Below are 18,453 nucleotides of genomic sequence, written 5' to 3' on the forward strand. Positions count from 1 at the left end.
ATGTATTGACCACATTCGTATATACTGCTGTTTGTATATTTACTTGTACCTCCAGGCTATGTTGAGAGATGGGGAAGGACTGAGGCTTAAATTGAACAAAAGAATTATAATTCCTTTTACTCATTTTATAATGCCCAGCCAACATTTCTCTATTGTTCTGGCACTTCTCAGTAATGGATATAATCACTTTTCCAAATATTTTTTCAGATTTTATGTTTTTATTTCATCTTAAAAATTACAAGTTAATTTTCTCTGAAACTATTTCTCTTCATACAGCCTAGTACTCTGTTCCTTAGAAAAGCTCCTAAGCTAAAATATTCATGCTAAGAAATCACACAAAACATCATGAAGTCCAATGCAAACAACAATTATGAATATTATAGGAAATATATGATGTTACTAAGGGGGCATAATCCATATTTTAAATGGTACAAATTAAACCCTTTCTTATTTCATGCTTAAGTTGAAATTATCCCAAAGTGCTTAAAGCTTCATAAACTCTTTCAAGGAGCATCTTTGTTACTCTTTTCATCTGTAGCTGGCCCAGGCCTGGCTGATGGGTCCCTGATAGTGGCACAGACAACACTGGGGATGAAGAGACCCAAGGGCCTGTGATTCCCAAACCAGAACCTCACCCCAATCACACACACACACACACACACACACACATGCACATACCCACAGGTTTGGAGACACGGAGCTGACATGGAGCCTCACCATAAGCTCTGGGATCACTGCCCATGAGCAGTGCTAAGAGACACCACCTCAGGGAGGATTTGTTCAGGGCTTCCCAGTTTCTAAAGACCCCAAGATCCCCTGTCCCTGCCTCATCCCCCAGAGCCTCATGTCTGTGCTGGGTGCACTCAGGTCTGGGGGGAAAACCTGTAATACTCGGGTTTTACTCTTGTGTCTGCATTTTCTATTTAAAAGTCCCTGACATAAAGTACTAAAATAATTCCTTCCTTAAAGTTGCTCTTTATTTAATTTGAGATTCAAAGTAAATGACCTACAAAGAGTCAGGTGGATATGGATGTAATTTCCATAGTTTTGGGGGAACATTGAGGTCAAGAATTAAGATGCAAGGACACTGAAATTGAAATGTAGATTCTGAGGCATATTTTTGGCAGTAATTTGAGAAATAAGCACAAACAGGAACAAACAAAGAAGACATAAGTAATGGTTGTGGATTGGCCTGCAAGAAGAGGGAAAATGTGAATAAAGATGAAGCCATACTTAGTTATTTAAGGAGCGAGCCTGGAGCATGCCCCTTGACATACAGGAGCCACTAGGGGGTGCTGTAGGTCTTCTTGGGGGACTGAGGACACCCAAGCAGTTGGAACTGAATGGTCCCAGGCCCTTGCTCACTGGCCCACATCAAAGGTCACAGCTGATGGTTCTACCCATGGGACCACCCAGAGCTGGTAAATACACTGGGGGTCCCACTGACCATGGATCTACTCCTTGGGCTTTGGACTCAGAATTTGTAGCAGTTTGGTGAGGTTGGCCAAATGCCCACCATTGTATTTGTGACATACAGTTCACAAAATGGAAAGAGAAAGTAATATCACTGCATTTTATGGACTGAATCACATTGTCCACAAAGACGCATTCACACCCTAACCCCTGCTCCCTGCCCGAGCACCCATATGTGTCTGTATCTCCAGGTTTCAGTCCCAGCCTGTGCTGACTTAGATTCCTGCCCTGTGAGCATCCCTGGATCACCTGTGAGGTATGCAGGGTGTAGCAGAAGCCAGGGAGCCCTCTCCTGTGTCTCCTAAGATTCTACTCAGACTCAGAACTGTTCCAGGGGTTCTCTGCACCCAAGGGTCACTGCAGCGCTTTGGGTCAGGTTCCACAAGGCCATTTGCTCTCCACCAGGCATGGTAAGTGGGCTGGACACTAAACAAAATCTATCTGAATATTTCCTGTACTCAGAATGTTTTATGAATATTCTAGTAACTGGACTTCTCATTGCCAGTCAGCAACATGTACTTTGCCTCACATTGTACTCAGAAGTAGCTAACCCAGCGGTCAGGTGTCCTGCAGTGTCAGCCTCTCTACCTTGTCGCAACCAAATATCCACCTATACCATCCTTCATAACATTAGCTAGGGAGGGGGTATAAAGACTGAGCCGTGTTAATTTGGACATATTTGGGTAATAACTTGAGCTTACACAGATCCCATTTCTAGAACCACAATCACAGGCTCCCTGGTTCTTCTTCCCCTGGATCTCAGGGGGATGTGCTCATGCATCCAGCAGGGGGCAGTGTGGGGTTGTCCTAGTGGGAAATTCCTCTGGGGTTGGACTGGAATAGCAGATTCCTGAAAGCCTCTATAAATCTCTAACTATTTAATGAAAACAAAACAAACCTCCATCACGTGTGTCCTAATGGCTCTATCTCTACTTGTTGGTTCCATCCACTCAACAGGAGCTTTCAGAGGAGAACTCAGGGGTGAAGCAGGAGCACATGTGGGCAAAGGTGCCCAGGTGGGTGTGCTGCTGAGAGGGGTTGGGAAGTTGCCGGAAATAAGTTTCCCAATAGGAGGGGTATCTAACCTTGGATTTGCAGAAGACATAGGAGAGAGGTACTAAATAAGTAGGACAATGTTTGCCATCTAATAAGTGACCCAGCGGCATCTTTAGAGTAATAAAAAAAGAAAGTGAGATGTGAGGAAAGGGCTGAGGTAGGAAATTTGTGACCTTCTATTTCACCTCCCTGATCTCTCTCACCTTGTAACTTCATTGTGTCTGCCCTTCCCCAGACTTCTAATCCCCTCTGGATGCTCATGTTCTGTCTTCTGAGAAGATCCACCCACCCCTGGTGACCCTTCACGGAGCTGGGTTTCTGGGTGTCCTGAGGAGCTGGTCACCTCCCTCAGGGTGGAAGAGCGGGAGGAGAAGCTGATCTCTCTTCTTAACAAGGATGGTCTTTCTGGGAATCAAACTCCTGGGCCCCTTTAGTATGGACCTTTTTCCCATCAAGGCTGAGGATGCTCCTGAAGGCTGACACTGCCATGGTGGGACATGGTGTGTGATGAGGGAAAAGGAGATGTGTCCTTGGACTCTAAAATAGAGGCTCTCCAGGGGTTGCTCAAACTTTCTCATTCTGCTCACTGGGGCAGGGCACATTCTCTGAACTATCAGCCTCCTGTGCCCCCTCCCTAACAGAATAAATGGGTGAAAGGTCAGAAAACTGTCTTATTCCTGAAGAAGCTCCTCCATCAATGTACAAATAAACTTTGGGAAACCCACTGCAACCCAGTAAGTAGGGGGGGGGTGCCCTGGATGATGTGCTGCCCCAACTTGTGAGAGGAGAGAGGTGCAAGGCTGGGGTGAGTCCACAGTCCATTCTCACTTATGAGTTTCAGGAACTTCATCACTGTCATGAAGGAACCTAGACTCTGAGACAGCAGGGGATCTTGGTGCTTCTCCCTTGGGGTTCTTTGGGGGCATTTCAGCTGGGAAACCAGGCCCTCGTGCCCTGTGTGGGGCCCTCTGCTCTGAATCCCCTGGGGCTCAGCAGACATGATCTCACTGGGTCCAGGGCAGGCTCCCAGAGGCCCAGGGACACTCAGGGGGAAGAGAAAGAATTTGCATGAAGGGTTCCTCTCTCCTCCCTAATGGGGGGAAAGGATAAGAACCCAGACCTTCTCAGCTATGGGCCCAGGAAGCAGAGCTCTGGGAGTGTCGCAACCATGGCCTGGTGCCCTCTCCTCCTCACCCTCCTCACTCTCTGCCCAGGTGACCAGCCTTGGAAAGCAGGAGAAGGGACTGAGGGAGGACACCTGGTGCCACGTTTCTCTACTCCGTTTGGGCATGTGGTGTGGGCGACAGCCTCAGACTCACCCCTGTGTCTCCCCCTCCTCTCTTCCAGGGTCTTGGGCACAGTCAGGACTGACCCAGAAGCCTCAGTGTCAGGGTCTGTTGGTGAGAAGGTCACCCTCACCTGCAGGGGCAGCAGCAACAACGTTGGAAGTTATGGTGCTGCTTGGTACCAGCAGCTCCCTGGTGGTGCCCCCAAAGCTGTGATGTTTGGAACTACTCGGCCTTCAGGGATCCCAGCTCGGTTCTCTGGCTCCAGATCAGGCAGCACAGCCTCGCTGAGCATCTCGGGGCTCCAGCCTGAGGATGAGGCTGATTATTACTGTTCTACTTGGGACTATAGCATCCAGAGTGTCACAGTGCTCCACACCCATAGGGAAGTGAGACAGAAACCTGCCCAGTGACTGGTTGCCCCTCAGAGTAACTGTGACAAACACCAGCAGAGGGTGACTAGGGTGTCCCTAAATGTCAGTGTCCCCGCATCTGAAGGTCAGAGCACAGGGCAAAGCTACAGGGTCAGTAGAAATGGCTCCTTCTTGTTATCATTTCCCACCCTTTCAGTAGCATTTGGGGTTGACAAACTTCTGGATTTGGCCAATCTATTGAATGTAACATGATCTTCTTGTCATCTGATTTTTATTTTCCTAATTACTAATGATGGCAAATACCTTTTTTTAAAAATTTTTTACAATTACATGTTTTTTCTTTTGTGAAATGCCTCTTTATATTTTTCCCCAACTTTTTCTCCCAGTAGGGCTTTAGGCTTTTTCTATTGATGTGTATTAACACTGATTTCCCTAAACAAAATTATTCTTCAAAACAAGAATGAACAGCCACAAAACACTTTGGAATCCATCAGGGTTTCAAAGTATGATAGGAATTCTCCAACACCCTAAGTTTCATCTATCTAAAATGGTTATCAGTAAGGGAATGTCCCACTCTGATTAAATATCTTACTCCAAATTAAAAGACCAATTATAGTATATATTTTGATAGCTAGAAATAGGTTTGTAATTTTTTAACCCAGAACTAAGGGTGAGCCTTCATCTTTCCTTCCACATTTTGTGTAGTTGGTAAAATCCCTGAGTTTCCTCTTGCTTATGTCAGATTCTCAGATTTGCTTGGTTTTGATGCCCTTGAAATTCTGAGCAGTGAAGGACAGGTATTTTGGCAGCTGCCCCACAATCAAAACTTTTCTTATGTTTTTATCATGATACGTCTTGGTCTAAAATCACAGGGCACAGCTCAGAGTTATGGCTTTGCTCCTTGTGAGAGTGGCTAAGGATATTGGAATTCTTCTGACTTGGTAATTAACTTGTCTTCCAATTTTGAAAATGTATTTGTTCATTTGTTTACACATGCTCTTTTAAAATTTTTATTGTGAAAATTATGGAGCAAATTTTTTTTCCATTTTAACCACTTTTTGTTGGTATGTGAAAGTATTGATTATAGACTCAATATTGTATTATCATCACCAACACCTATTCCCCTTCTTTTTCACCACCTCAACAGAAACTCCTCACCCATGAGACTGTAAGCCCTCTTCAGGCCCTCCCCCATCCCCAGCTGCTGGGACCCTGTAAGCCTCAGTGTGTGTCGGTGAAGTCTGTTTTTCTAGGTGTTTCATATTAGTGAGATCATGCAATTCTTTTTTTATATTGTAATGATCTATACACAACAGAAAATTTCAAATTTTAACCACTATCATAATATTCCATATATGGAAAGGCCATATTTTGTTGCCCACTCTCCTGCTGCTGAGCATCCTGGTAGTTTACATCATTGGCATTGCACATAATGCTGCTATGAAACTTTCCCTACAAGCCTTTTGATGGACATATTTTTCCTTTAATTTTGGTTAGACACCTAGCAGTTGGATTGCAGGTTCACATGGTCACTCTGTGTTTAATTGTCAGGAAATTCCAGGAGAGTTTCCAAATACCTGCACCATTTTTCTTTTTCCACCACTCATGTAAGATGCTTCAACATGGCCACCTCATGACAAAACATGTTATGACCTGCCTTTTTGATGATAACTTTCCCAGTGCACATGAACTGATGCCTCATTGTGGTTTGGTTTTCTTTTCCCTAATGACTAAGGATGCTGACTCTATTAGCTAGGGTTCTTTAAAGAAACAGAATCATCAAGAGATATCTGTAAATATAAGATTTATAAAAGTGTCTCACACCACTATGGGGATATAAGAGCCCAAGTTCTGTAGGGCAGGCCACAAGCTGGCAGCTCCAATGGAGGTCCTCAATGAACTCTCAAGAGGGGCTTGATGGCTGAAACAGAAAGAGTGACACTCCCCTTAGCTGAAGACACTCCTCTTAGTTGATTACAAATGAAATCAGCTGTGGATGCAGCCAATGTTATCATGATTTAAGTCCATGAAATGTCCTCACAGTAACCGACAGTCCATCATTTGGCTGACCAGACAACTGGGCACCTCCATGCAGACACGTTGGCACATGAACCTGACCATCACAGAACACACCTTCTCTTCTTGGCAGCCATACATACCACCTTAAACCATACTTAATCTCTAAATGGAAAACAATAACAGGCACATTCCTTCTTCTCCCTACAATACTCAGTTGTCCTGCATACAACCAGAAATGTATTAAATCTCTACCAAATAGGATGCAAGTTCTTGGGTAATATTCACTCTTAAACTTGATATCCTACAACTTAAATACTATAGCATGAACAAACAGCTTATATCATATGATAAAAGGGGATAAAACAAAGAGGAAAACAGATATTTGATTTAAATATAAATACATAGATAATAATTTTTTTTCTTCCCTCATTATTCTTTTTTTCCCCTCTCCATTGCTGTCCCTTCTCTCTTTCCTTCCTTCCATTATTGTTAATGAGTAAACAACTTGTGTTCCATACACATAATGGAATTCTGTACTGGAAGAAATATTCAAAATCTCTGACTAGATGGATAGACCTCAAAAGTCTATGTTTAGATTTTTTCTTCTTTTTTCTTCCTTTCCTTTGTCTCTTCCAATTCATTTTTAGCCCTTGCAGTCTCATATAATAAATCTGTAAGTTCAATCCTTATCATTGCTTTCCACATCACTTGTACCATCATTATTCATCAATATAGTTCAAAAGCATTTATTTGATACCACCAGGGGTATAGGAAAATTCTAGAGGCTGAGAGGAGAACCACATCTTTCTCCTCTTGAAGAATACATTTCATTGGGGACACACATGTCTGAAACCTAAATTTTTTGTGTATTAGAAGTTTGAGTGCTCTGTATATAATTATAACAGGGCATATGAATAAGGAGGGAAACAGTGATGTAACTTTTCAGTATTGAGATTGGTCATATTCTAAATTTTAAAGTAAGTTGGGAATTATTTGATTTATTTTAACATTTTCTTAAACTTTCTGATTCTAGTTTCTTATCTCCTATAGAACTCATATCTTTAATTTCTCACTAAATATAAAGGGAAATCAATATTAATTTTATCTAAAATTCTTATTTTACAACTTCATGTTTCTGGATCAAATTTCCATGTATCAATTAATTCCTTAGTCAGGAAGCATTTATTGAAGGCCCATTCTATGTGACATCTGTACTGGGTAGGCCTGCTGGGGGTAACTGCAAAACACCTGAGAGAACTCACTTCTGACAAGGAACTCTCACTTGAAGATATTAGATATAAAGAAACCAATATGATCATTACTATAAAAGAGAGCAAAAATGTGATAAAGCACCTTCCATTACTGGAAATCTGGAAGGAGTTCACCTTGGCTGGTGAGGAGGGACTGAGGCTCCCCCAGGAGAGGGAGTGGCCAACTCCAAGTCAGACCACAGACCCTGATGTTGGAAAGGAGATCAGTGGTGTGGGACCAGAGAGCAGAGCAGAGCCACCAGGGACTTGGGCTCTTTTGGGCTCTCCCAGTTTTCCCTTTGAAATTAAATGGCATGGAAAAGTAAGGGTGTGTTTAATATAATAAAATAGTAAATGGTTAATGTAACGAGTTATTTAAATAAAAGCCACCATAATAAACTTGTTTAGATAGAGCCATTAGCAATATATTGACCACATTCTTATGTCCTGCTGTTTGTATATTTACTTGTACCTCCAGGCTATGTTGAGAGATGGGGAAGGACTGAGGCTTAAATTGAACAAAAGAATTATAATTCCTTTTACTCATTTTATAATGCCCAGCCAACATTTCTCTATTGTTCTGGCACTTCTCAGGAATGGATATAATCACTTTTCCACATATTTTTTCAGATTTTATGTTTTTATTTCATCTTAAAAATTACAAGTTAATTTTCTCTGAAACTATTTCTGTTCATACAGCCTAGTACTCTGTTCCTTAGAAAAGCTCCTAAGCTAAAATATTCATGCTAAGAAATCACACAAAACATCATGAAGTCCAATGCAAACAACAATTATGAATATTATAGGAAATATATGATGTTACTAAGGAGGCATAATCCATATTTTTTTTTATTTTTTTTATTTTTTTATTAACGGAAAGAAAAAAAAAAGAAATTAACACAACATTTAGAAATCATACCATTCTACATATGCACTCAGTAATTCTTAACATCATCACATAGATGCATGATCATTGTTTCTTAGTACATTTGCATCGGTTTAGAAGAACTAGCAACACAACAGAAAAAGATATAAAATGTTAATATAAAGAAAAGAAATAAAAGTAGTAGTAATAGTAAAAAACAACAACAACAAACAAACCAACAAGCAAACAAAAACAAAAAAAACCCTATAGCTCAGATGCAGCTTCATTCAGTATTTTAACATGATTACTTTACAATTAGGTATTATTGTGCTGTCCATTTTTGAGTTTTTGTATCTAGTCCTGTTGCACAGTCTGTATCCCTTCAGCTTCAATTACCCATTGTCTTACCCTGTTTCTAACTCCTGCTGAACTCTGTTACCAATGACATATTTCAAGTTTATTCTCGAATGTCCGTTCACATCAGTGGGACCATACAGTATTTGTCCTTTAGTTTTTGGCTGGATTCACTCAGCATAATATTCTCTAGGTCCATCCATGTTATTACATGGTTCATAAGTTTATCTTGTCTTAAAGCTGCATAATATTCCATCGTATGTATATACCACAGTTTGTTTAGCCACTCTTCTGTTGATGGAGATTTTGGCTGTTTCCATCTCTTTGCAATTGTAAATAACGCTGCTATAAACATTGGTGTGCAAATGTCCGTTTGTGTCTTTGCCCTTAAGTCCTTTGAGTAGATACCTAGCAATGGTATTGCTGGGTCGTATGGCAATTCTATATTCAGCTTTTTGAGGAACCGCCAAACTGCCTTCCACAGTGGTTGCACCCTTTGACATTCCCACCAACAGTGAATAAGTGTGCCTCTTTCTCCGCATCCTCTCCAGCACTTGTCATTTTCTGTTTTGTTGATAATGGCCATTCTGATGGGTGTGAGATGATATCTCATTGTGGTTTTGATTTGCATTTCTCTAATGGCCAGGGACATTGAGCATCTCTTCATGTGCCTCTTGGCCATCCGTATTTCTTCTTCTGGTAGGTGTTTGTTTAAGTCTTTTTCCCATTTTGTAATTGGGTTGGCTGTCTTTTTGTTGTTGAGTTGAATAATCTCTTTATAAATTCTGGATACTAGACCTTTATCTGATATGTCGTTTCCAAATATTGTCTCCCATTGTGTAGGCTGTCTTTCTACTTTCTTGATGAAGTTCTCTGATGCACAAAAGTGTTTAATTTTGAGGAGCTCCCATTTATTTATTTCCTTCTTCAGTGTTCTTGCTTTAGGTTTAAGGTCCATAAAACCACCTCCAGTTGTAAGATCCATAAGATATCTCCCAACATTTTCCTCTAACTGTTTTATGGTCTTAGACCTAATGTTTAGATCTTTGATCCATTTTGAATTAACTTTTGTATAGGGTGTGAGAGATGGGTCTTCTTTCATTCTTTTGCATATGGATATCCAGTTCTCTAGGCACCATTTATTGAAGAGACTGTTCTGTCCCAGGTGAGTTGGCTTGACTGCCTTATCAAAGATCAAATGTCCATAGATGAGAGGGTCTATATCTGAGCACTCTATTCGATTCCATTGGTCGATATATCTATCTTTATGCCAATACCATGCTGTTTTGACCACTGTGGCTTCATAATATGCCTTAAAGTCAGGCAGCGCGAGACCTCCAGCTTAGTTTTTTTTCCTCAAGATGTTTTTAGCAATTCGGGGCACACTGCCCTTCCAGATAAATTTGCTTATTGGTTTTTCTATTTCTGAAAAATAAGTTGTTGGGATTTTGATTGGTATTGCATTGAATCTGTAAATCAATTTAGGTAGGATTGACATCTTAACTATATTTAGTCTTCCAATCCATGAACACGGTATGCCCTTCCATCTATTTAGGTCTTCTGTGATTTCTTTTAGCAGTTTTTTGTAGTTTTCTTTATATAGGTTTTTTGTCTCTTTGGTTAAATTTATTCCTAGGTATTTTATTCTTTTAGTTGCGATTGTAAATGGGATTCGTTTCTTGATTTCCGCCTCAGCTTATTCATTACTAGTGTATAGAAAAGCTACAGATTTTTGAATGTTGATCTTGTAGCCTGCTACTTTGCTGTACTCATTTATTAGCTCTAGTAATTTTGTTGTGGATTTTTCTGGGTTTTCTACATATAGTATCATATCGTCTGCAAACAGTGATAGTTTTACTTCTTCCTTTCCAATTTTGATGCCTTGTATTTCTTTTTCTTGCCTAATTGCTCTGGCTAGAACTTCCAACACAATGTTGAATAATAGTGGTGATAGTGGACATCCTTGTCTTGTTCCTGATCTTAGGGGGAAAGTTTTCAATTTTTCCCCATTGAGGATGATATTAGCTGTGGGTTTTTCATATATTCCCTCTATCATTTTAAGGAAGTTCCCTTGTATTCCTATCTTTTGAAGTGTTTTCAGCAGGAAAGGATGTTGAATCTTGTCAAATGCCTTCTCTGCATCAATTGAGATGATCATGTGATTTTTCTGCTTTGATTTGTTGATATGGTGTATTACATTAATTGATTTTCTTATGTTGAACCATCCTTGCATACCTGGGATGAATCCTACTTGGTCATGATGTATAATTCTTTTAATGTGTTGTTGGATACGATTTGCTAGAATTTTATTGAGGATTTTTGCATCTGTATTCATTAGAGAGATTGGTCTGTAGTTTTCTTTTTTTGTAATATCTTTGCCTGGTTTTGGTATGAGGGTGATGTTGGCTTCATAGAATGAATTAGGTAGTTTTCCCTCCACTTCGATTATGTTGAAGAGTTTGAGGAGAGTAGGTACTAATTCTTTCTGGAATGTTTGATAGAATTCACATGTGAAGCCATCTGGTCCTGGACTTTTCTTTTTAGGGAGCTTTTGAATAACTAATTCAATCTCTTTACTTGTGATTGGTTTGTTGAGGTCGTCTATTTCTTCTTGAGTCAAAGTTGGTTGTTCATGTCTTTCCAGGAACCTGTCCATTTCTTCTAAATTGTTGTATTTATTAGCGTAAAGTTGTTCATAGTATCCTGTTATTACCTCCTTTATTTCTGTGAGGTCAGTAGTTATGTCTCCTCTTCCATTTCTAATCTTATTTATTTGCATCCTCTCTCTTCTTCTTTTTGTCAATCTTGCTAAGGGCCCATCAATCTTGTTGATTTTCTCATAGAACCAACTTCTGGTCTTATTGATTTTCTCTATTGTTTTCATGTTTTCAATTTCATTTATTTCTGCTCTAATCTTTGTTATTTCTTTCCTTTTGATTGCTTTGGGATTAGTTTGCTGTTCTTTCTCCAGTTCTTCCAAGTGGACAGTTAATTCCTGCATTTTTGCGTTTTCTTCTTCTCTGATAAAGGCATTTAGGGCAATAAATTTCCCTCTTAGCACTGCCTTTGCTGCATCCCATAAGTTTTGATATGTTGTGTCTTCATTTTCATTTGCCTCGAGGTATTTACTAATTTCTCTTGCAATTTCTTCTTTGACCCACTTGTTGTTTAAGAGTGTGTTGTTGAGCCTCCATGTATTTATGAATTTTCTGGCACTCCACCTATTATTGATTTCCAACTTCATTCCTTTATGATCCGAGAAAGTGTTGTGTATGATTTCAATATTTTTAAATTTGTTAAGACTTGCTTTGTGACCCAGCATATGGTCTATCTTTGAGAATGATCCATGAGCACTTGAAAAAAAGGTGTATCCTGCTGTTGTGGGATGTAATGTCCTATAAATGTCTGTTAAGTCAAGTTCATTTATAGTAATATTCAGGTTCTCTCTTTCTTTATTGATCCTCTGTGTAGATGTTCTGTCCATTGATGAGAGTGGTGAATTGAAGTCTCCAACTATTATGGTATATGTGTCTATTTCCCTTTTCAGTGTTTGCAGTGTATTCCTCACGTATTTTGGGGCATTCTGGTTCGGTGCGTAAATATTTATGATTGTTATGTCTTCTTGTTTAATTGTTCCTTTTATTAGTATATAGTGTCCTTCTTTGTCTCTTTTAACTGTTTTACATTTGAAGTCTAATTTGTTGGATATTAGTATAGCCACTCCTGCTCTTTTCTGGTTGTTATTTGCATGAAATATCTTTTCCCAACCTTTCACTTTCAACCTATATTTATCTTTGGGTCTAAGATGTGTTTCCTGTAGACAGCATATAGAAGGATCCTGTTTTTTAATCCATTCTGCCAGTCTATGTCTTTTAATTGGGGAATTCAGTCCATTGACATTTAGAGTTATTACTGTTTGGATAATATTTTCCTCTACCATTTTGCCTTTTGTATTATATATATCATATCTCACTTTCCTTCTTTCTACACTTTTCTCCATGTCTCTCTCTTCTGTCTTTTTGTATCTGACTCTAGTGCTTCCTTTAGTATTTCTTGCAGAGGTGGTCTCTTGGTCACAAATTCTCTTAGTGACTTTTTGTCTGAGAATGTTTTAATTTCTCCCTCATTTTTGAAGGACAATTTTACTGGATATAGGAGTCTTGGCTGGCAGTTTTTCTCTTTTAGTAACTTAAATATATCATCCCACTGTCTTCTAGCTTCCATGGTTTCTGCTGAGAAATCTACACATAGTCTTATTGGGTTTCCCTTGTATGTGATGGATTGTTTTTCTCTCGCTGCCTTCAAGATCCTCTCTTTCTCTTTGACCTCTGACATTCTAACTAGTAAGTGTCTTGGGGAACACCTATTTGTGTCTAATCTCTTTGGGGTGCACTGCACTTCTTGGATCTGTAATTTTAGGTCTTTCATAAGAGTTGGGAAATTTTCAGTGATAATTTCTTCCATTAGTTTTTCTCCTCCTTTTCCCTTCTCTTCTCCTTCTGGGATACCCACTACACGTATATTTGTACGGTTCACATTGTCCTAGAGTTCCCTGATACCTTGTTCAAGTTTTTCCATTCTTTTCCGGATAGTTTCTGTTTCTTTTTGGAATTCAGATGTTTCATCCTCCAAATCACTAATTCTATCTTCTGTTTCTTTAAATCTGTCATTGTAGGTATCCATTGTTTTTTCCATCTTTTCTACTTTATCTTCACTTCCATAAGTTCTGTGATTTGTTTTTTCAGTTTTTCTATTTCTTCTTTATGTTCAGCCCATGTCTTCTTCATGTCCTCCCTCAATTTATCGATTTCGTTTTTGAAGAGGTTTTCCATTTCTGTTCGTATATTCAGCATTAGTTGTTTCAGCTCCTGTATCTCATTTGAACTATTGGTTTCTTCGTTTGACTGGGCCATATGTTCAATTTTCTGAGCGTGATCCGTTATCTTCTGCTGGCGTCTGGGCATTTAGTCAGATTTCCCCGGGTGTTCGACCCCACAGGTTGAAAGATTTTTCTGTGCAATCTCTTGGTTCTGTTTTTCTTATCCTGCCCAGTAGGTGGCGCTCGTGGCACACGTTTGTCTGTGGGTTCCACTAGTGAAAGTTGCTGTAGGTCCTTTAACTCTGGAAAATTCTCGCCGTAGGGGAGGTTCGGCAGCCGAAGCGTCTTGGAAGAATGCCAGCCGGCCTGGGGTTCCGAATGTGGGGAGGATCGCCGGCCGTCGCAGCACAGAAGAGCGTCCGGCCAAATTAGCTAGTCGGCCCGGGGCACCAAGCATGGCGGGAGGGCGCCAGCTGTTGCAGCCAGGGAGAGTGCACTGTTCCCAGCCGGCGGGGGAGTCACGTGTTTGGAAGGGATCCCCTGGTCACTGTTCTCCGCAGTTTGGGGATTTCCGACCCAACTATCTCAGTTGTTCCAGGGGGCCTCGTGTGGTGGGGGCACCAGCGGCCGCGGCCTAAGGGGACCGCCTGTCCAATTCTACCAGCTGGCCTGGGAAGGTGGAAGGGAGGGACTCCGGTTGCTTGCCGTCCCACCCAGGAAAGCCCGTGCCCCTTGGTGATCTCACCGGAGCTGGTTCTCCCAGATAGTCAGCCGTTCCAGGATGGGGTACGCTGTCCCTTTGATCTCCCTCGTGGCTCCGGGAGCTGCTCTGTATTATCTCCACTCCCCCAGTAGCTGTTCTGGAGGAGGAAAGGTGAGGGCGGCAAGGCTGTAGAGGCTGGTGGCGGAGGAGCACGGTGAAGGCGGGGGAAGAGGGCACCGTGGTGGTTGGAGAGCAGCCGGAGCAGGAGGGGGAGGAGAGGGGGGAAGGAGGTCGGGCGCCTCGGCTGCTGTGGGGCGTGGGCGCCGCGCGGCGAGCCGGCGGAGAAAGAGAGGGGGGAAGGAGGTCGGGCGGCTCGGCTGCTGCGGGGCGTGGGTGCCGCGCGGCGGCCGGCGGAGAAAGAGAGCATAATCCATATTTTAAATGGTATAAATTAAACCCTTTCTTATTTCATGCTTAAGTTGAAATTATCTCAAAGTGCTTAAAGCTTCATAAACCCTTTCAAGGAGCATCTTTGTTACTCTTTTCATCTGTAGCTGGCCCAGGCCTGGCTGATGGGTCCCTGGCAGTGGCACAGACCACACTGCAATGAAGAGACCCAAGGGCCTGTGATTCCCAAACCAGAACCTCACCCCAACCACACACACACACACACACACACACACACACACACACACACGCACACGCACACACACACACACACACAATTGGAGACACGGAGCTGACATGGAGCCTCACCATAGCTCTGGGATCACTGCCCATGAGCAGTACTAAGTGACACCACCACAGGAAGGATTTGTTCAGGGCTTCCCAGTTTCTAAAGGCCCCAGGATTCCCTGTCCCTGCCTCATCCCCCAGAGCCTCATGTCTGTGTTGGGTGTGTTCAGGTCCGGGGGAAAAACCTGCAATACTCAGGCTTTACTCTTGTGTCTGTATTTTCTATTTAAAAGTCCCTGACATAGAGTACTAAAATATTCCCTTCCTTAAGCTAGCTCTTCATTTAATTTGCGGTTCTAAGTAAATAACCTACAAAGAGTCAGGTGGACATGGGTGTAATTTCCATAGTTATTGGGAACCCTGAGGTCAAGAATTAAGATGCAAGGACACTGAAATTGAAATGTAGATTCTGAGGTAGATTTTTGGTAGTAATTTCAGAAAAAAGTACAAACAGGAAGAAACAAAGAAGACATAAATAATGGATGTGGATTGGCCTGCAAGAAGAGGGAAAATGTGAGTAAAAGATGAAGCCATACTTCATTATTTAAGGAGTGAGCTGGGAGCATGCACCTCGACACACAGGAGCCACCAGGGGGTGCTGTGGGTCTTCTTAGGGGCCTGAGGACACCCTAATGGTTGGAACTGAATGGCCCCAGGCCCTTGCTCACTGGCCCACCTCAGAAGTTACAGCTGATGGTTCTAACCATGGGGCCACCTAGAGCTGGTGAATACACCAGGGGTCCCACTGACCATGGATCTACTCCTTGGGCCTTGGACACAGAATTGGTAGAAATTTGGTGAGGTTGGTAGAAAATGCACACCATTAAAATTTGTGATATGCAGTTCACAAAATGGAATGAGGAAGCAATATTGCTGCATTTTATTGTCCACTAGAGACACATTCACACCCTATCACCTGCTCCCTGCCCCAGCACCCATGTGTGTCTGTATCTCTGGGTTTCAGTCCCAGCCTGTGCTGATTTAGACTCCAGCTCTGTCAGCATCCCTGGATCACCTGTGAGGTATGTTGGTGCAGCAGAAGCCAGGGAGCCCTCTCCTGTGTATTCTAAGATTCTACTCAGACTCAGAGATGCTCCAGGGCTTCTCTGCAACCAAGGGTCACTGCTGGACTTTGGGTCAGGTTCCACAAGGCCATTTGCTGTCCACCAGGCATGGTAAGTGGGCTGGACACTAAACAAAATCTGTCTGAATATTTCCTGTTGCCCAGAATGGTTTTTTAATATTCTAGACACTGGACTTCCCACTGACAGTCAGCAACATGTACTTTGCCTCACATTGTACTTGGAAGTAGCTAACTCAGTGGTCAGGTGTCCTGCAGTGTCAGCCTCTCTACCTTGTCACAACCAGATATCCACCTATACCATCCTTCATAACATTAGCTAGGGAGTGGATTTAAAGACTGAGCCCTGTTAATTTAAACATATTTGTGTAATAACTTGAGCTTACACAGATCCCATTTCTAGAACCACAATCACAGGCTCCCTGGTTCTTCTTCCCCTGGATCTCAGGGAATGTGCTCATGCATCCAGCATGGGGGCAGCATGGGGCTGTCCTAGTGGGAAATTCCTCTGGGGTTAGACTAGAATAGCAGATTCCTGAAAGCCTCTATAAATCTCTAACTACTTAATGGAAACAAAACAAACCTCCGTCACATGTGTCCTGATGGCTCTATCTCTGCTTGTTGGTTCCAGCCTACTCAAAAGGAGCTTTCAGAGGAGAACTCAGGGGTGAAGCAGGAGCACATGTGGGCAAAGGTGCCCAGGTGGGTGTGCTGCTGAGAGGGGTTGGGAAGTTGCAGGGAATAAGCTTCCCAATAGGAGGGGTATCTAACCTTGGATTTGCAGAAGACATAGGAGAGAGGTGCTAAATAAGTAGGACAATGCTTGCCATCTAATCAGTGGTACTGGGGCATCTTTAGAGTAATATAAAAAGAAAGTGAGATGTGAGTAAAGGGCTGAGGTAGGAAATTTGTGACCTTCTGTTTCACCACCCTGATCTCTCTTACCTTGTAACTTCATTGTGTCTGCCTTTTCCCAGACTTCTAATCCCCTCTGGATGCTCATGTTCTGTCTTCTGAGAAGATCCACCCACCCCTGTTGACCTTTCAGGGAGCTGGGTTTCTGGGTGTCCTGAGGAGCTGGTCACCTCCCTCAGGGTGGAAGAGCAGGAGGAGAAGCTGATCTCTCTTCTTAACAAGGATGATCTTTCTGGAATCAAATTCCTGGGCCCTTTTACGATGGACCTTTTTCCCATCAAGGCTGAGGAGGCTCCTGAAGGCTGACTCTGCCATGGTGGGACATGGTGTGTGATGAGGGAAAAGGAGACTGTGTCGTTGGGCTCCTTAATAGATGCTGTGCAGGGTTTGCTCACACTTTCTAGTCCTGCTCACTGGGGCAGGGCACATTCTCTGAACTATCAGCCTCCTGTGCCCCCTCCCTAAAAGAATAAATGGGTGAAAGGTCAGAAAAGCCACCTTATTCCTGAAGAAGCTCCTCCTTCAAAGTACAAATAAATTTTGGCAACCCCACTGCAGCCCAGTAAGTGGGGAGGGGCTGGATGATATGCTGCCCCAACTTGTGAGAGGAGAGAGGTGCAAGGCTGGGTTGAGTCCATAGCCCTTTCTCACTTATCAGCTGCAGGAACTTCATCACTGTTATGAAGGAACGTAGGCTCTGAGACAGCAGGGGGCCTTGGTGCTTCTCCCTTGGGGGTCTATGGGGGCATCTCAGCTGGGAAACCAGGCCCTGGTGCCCTGTGTGGGGTCCTCTGCTCTGCATCCCCTGGGGCCCAGGAGACATGAACTCACTGGGTCCCAGGGCAGGCTCCCACAGGCCAGGGACACTCAGGGGGAAGAGAAAGAATTTGCATGAAGGGTTCCTCTCTCCTCCCTAATGGGGGGAAAGGATAAGAACCCAGACCTTCTCAGCTATGGGCCCAGGAAGCAGAGCTCTGGGAGTGTCGCAACCATGGCCTGGTGCCCTCTCCTCCTCACCCTCCTCACTCTCTGCCCAGGTGACCAGCCTTGGAAAGCAGGAGAAGGGACTGAGGGAGGACACCTGGTGCCACATTTCTCTACTCCATTTGGGCATGTGGTGTGGGCGACAGCCTCAGACTCACCCCTGTGTCTCCCCCTCCTCTCTTCCAGGGTCTTGGGCACAGTCAGGACTGACCCAGGAAGCCTCAGTGTCGGGGTCTGTTGGTGAGAAGGTCACCCTCACCTGTAGGGGCAGCAGCAACAACATTGGAAGGTATACTACTGGCTGGTACCAGCAGCTCCCTGGTGGTGCCCCCAAAACCGTTATGATTGGAACTACTCGGCCTTCAGGGATCCCAGCTCGGTTCTCTGGCTCCAGATCAGGCAGCACAGCCTCGCTGAGCATCTCGGGGCTCCAGCCTGAGGATGAGGCTGATTATTACTGTTCATCTTATGACAGTAGCAGCAGTGGTGTCACAGTGCTCCAGACCCATAGGGAAGTGAGACAGAAACCTGCCCAGTGA

At 43.0% G+C, this 18,453-nt stretch overlaps 2 pseudogenes across 2 annotated transcripts; both read left to right on the plus strand.

Annotated features, from left to right (window-relative positions):
• The first annotated feature begins 3,611 nt into the window (after positions 1 to 3,611).
• Positions 3,612 to 4,228, plus strand: LOC143651312 (immunoglobulin lambda variable 1-44 pseudogene; annotated as a pseudogene). The gene is made up of 2 exons (XR_013159961.1): positions 3,612 to 3,743; positions 3,877 to 4,228. The product of XR_013159961.1 is annotated as an immunoglobulin lambda variable 1-44 pseudogene (transcript).
• Positions 4,229 to 17,854: 13,626 nt separating this feature from the next.
• On the plus strand, positions 17,855 to 18,453 carry LOC143651313 (immunoglobulin lambda variable 1-40 pseudogene; annotated as a pseudogene). Its single transcript, XR_013159962.1, has 2 exons — positions 17,855 to 17,967; positions 18,101 to 18,453. The product of XR_013159962.1 is annotated as an immunoglobulin lambda variable 1-40 pseudogene (transcript).

The sequence above is a fragment of the Tamandua tetradactyla genome, chromosome 12, assembly GCF_023851605.1.
Source record: "Tamandua tetradactyla isolate mTamTet1 chromosome 12, mTamTet1.pri, whole genome shotgun sequence".
Lineage (NCBI taxonomy): Eukaryota > Metazoa > Chordata > Mammalia > Pilosa > Myrmecophagidae > Tamandua > Tamandua tetradactyla.